Source organism: Octopus bimaculoides, chromosome 2, assembly GCF_001194135.2.
Source record: "Octopus bimaculoides isolate UCB-OBI-ISO-001 chromosome 2, ASM119413v2, whole genome shotgun sequence".
In the NCBI taxonomy this organism is placed as follows: domain Eukaryota; kingdom Metazoa; phylum Mollusca; class Cephalopoda; order Octopoda; family Octopodidae; genus Octopus; species Octopus bimaculoides.
In genome coordinates this window covers 188991783-188994856 of record NC_068982.1, presented here as the reverse complement: position 1 = coordinate 188994856, position 3074 = coordinate 188991783, and positions in this window count along the sequence as shown.

Below are 3074 nucleotides of genomic sequence, written 5' to 3'. Positions count from 1 at the left end.
ATAATAATGACAATAATAATAAGTCGCAGTAGTTCGGTATGGCAATGGAATCCTGAAGTGGTCAGAGAAGGATCCAAAGGAGATGGAGAGGAAGTCAAGAAAGCTCCTATCAATGTGATGCATGGAGGCCATCATCCATGTGCTGACACTGATCGCTTATACATGAAGAGAGCGAATGGAAGAAGGGGACTGATAAGTGTGGAAAACTGTGTGTATCCAACTCGAGAGCTTAATGAGATACCGAGCCTAAAGTAAGGAAACCTTGCTAGTGACAGTTAGGAATGAGGGAGTATTGAGAGCAGAGAAAAAAGGAAAAACAAAGGAAGAAGTACAAAAAGGACATGAAAAAGTATTACGCAACAAGGGACTACACAATGAATTCCATGAAGTCACAACAGAAGTTGCTGGAAAAAATAGGTGGGATTGGGTAAAGAAAGGAACACTAAAAGAAGAGGCCGAGAGCACTATACTGGCAGCAGAAGACCCAGCTCTGGCTACGAACTGGAGGGTCAACCTTAGGAATGAGCAAGTGTCTCCGCTGTGCCGCATCTGCAATAGAGTGGATGAAACCATTGACCGTATCACAAAAGAATGCCCTAGACTTGCCCCAATCCACTACAATTTGTGGCAACATGATCAGGTAGTGAAAGTGCTACATTGGAAATTGTGTGAAAAGTGAGGGTTAGAAAGAGGCAAGACATGGTATGAGCACAAACCGCAGAGAGTGGCAGAGTCAGACACTAGCAAAATCCTCTGGGATTTCCCAATCCAAACAGTTCAAGTGTTAGAGCATTACGGACCGGACTTAGTGGTGGTGGACAAGGCGCACCACATATGCTATATGGTTGATGATGTGTGTCGCTTTGACCCACGAATAGTCAAGAAAGAAGGCGAAAAGATAGACAGATTGAACTATCCTAAGTACGAAAGCCTGGCTATGGAAAATGAAGAATGTGAAGATAGTGCCATTTATTGTTGGGTCCTTGGGAACAATATCAGAAAACATCAAGAGGAATATAAAGGAAACTGGAATAGAGTTACAAAAGGTTTGCCTCCTTGGCACGACCAGAATAACCAGGAAAGTATTAGATAGCTGAAAAGAACGGATAGCATGGTACCATAGGCTGCAGGTAGTAAGCCCGTTAAGCATGCTAGACTCCACGAGTTCCAACAAAACCTGTGATAAAGAGAAAATAAGAGTAAATAAATATTTTGAATAGCGTCCCCTACTCTCTGTACCTGACTTGCTCCATGTGCTGGCATCTCAGAGGATAGTCACGGCTGGAATGGCCCTAATCATAAGAGTGCTAATTCAAGCGGTCTTGAGTTTAAACAGCAAGAAAAACAATTGACGACATATGTAGTCACTTGCCTTGCTGGAAATAGTAGCCAAATTTCCCCCAAATCACATCCAGTTTGATAAACGAATGCATTGAATGACACAGCTCAATATATAATAGCATAGAAAACCAACGTGGTAGCCATGCCAAGAGTGTCGTCGACTGTGGGTCGACTCAGTAAGGGTTTGAAAAAAATAATACAAACACCACATCTCCGTTAAGGCCCGGGAGCTGTTCTCTCTAAAACTACCATATTGTTGTGGTCGTTTAGCCCCAGGTCATCTTTGGTCGAGCAGGTCCTATGATCAAAAATTAGCCATTCGTGACGCCCCCCACTCCCTATTTTTTTCTTTTTCTAGTGTGCACAGTTGCCAGGAGCACATAGTCTAATGTAAGTTTTGGGGTGTGATTTGAGGGAGATCTGGCTGCTATTTTTAACAGGTCGACCGAGTGAAAGGGTAAAAAGAAAGGGCGGAGACAAGGAGGGGAGAGGTAGATATATAGATAGATAGGGCTAGAGGGGGAAAAGGATGAAAGAGAAAGACAACAGAAGGCATAGTGAGAGAGAGAGAGGGAGGGAGGAAGGGTATGAGAGAGAAATTGGGGAAAGAGAGAAAGAAAAGAAGGCTAAGATAGAGAGAAAAGGGGAAGTGGGAGGGAAAGAGAGAAAGCAAGAGAGAGTGAAAGTATAATACCGGTTGTTTATATGAGGGGTGGGAAGAGGAAGAGATGAAGGGAATATAAGGAGTGGTTGGGAGGAAATGGGAAAGAGCAGAGAAGAGTGGGTGGATTGTGGGAGGAGAAGGCCGAGGAGAAGAAACAACGGAGCGACGTTACGTGTTGTAGCTTTTTACGTCACAAGCTGCCTGCCTTCCCCTCCCCCCTCTCTATGTCCTTTTGTCTCTCTTTTACCCATTCTGTCATTTTTCTCACATATTCATACATTAATAGACATCCAGAATCACACACGCACACACACAGAGGTATACACAGTGCTACATGCATGTATACAAAATAAATACATGCATATACACATGTTCATACGTATGCATGTTGTTATGCTACTTGTCTATCAATCAATCAATCTATCTCTGTGTCTGTCTATCTATCTATCTATCTATCTATCTATCTATCTATCTACCTCGCTATCTATCTACCTCGCTATCTATCTATCTATCTATCTATCTATCTATCTATCTATCTATCTATCTATGTATCCACATATTTATCTATCTATCTATCTAGCTAGCTATCCATCTATCTGTCAGCCTATCTATCTATCTTTATATCTATATATACAAATATATATTAATGTTTATTTGTGTTCAGTTACAATAAAAAAAAAAGTTTTACATTAACCTGATGCCTTACTCTACACTTTTGTGGAGTACAAATTTATTCACATACAAGATCATTGATTGTGACTTCGAAGTTTCGACCACCTAAGCCATACAGAGGCAGTCCGACGATGGGTTAGCTGGCCGAATCTTCAAAGTCCATGTGATTAGTATTCTTGTTTAAGACTATAATATATATATATATATATACACATATCTATGTATGTATATATATACTCACACATACATATACATATAATCTCATATCTCCCCCCATTGCACCGTTGCTTTTTAATCTCTCCATCTTACAAATTGCTACAACAATTACCACGATGTCCATTACCATCGCAGCTATTTCTCCCATTCATACCATACCACTGAAACCACTACAGCAACC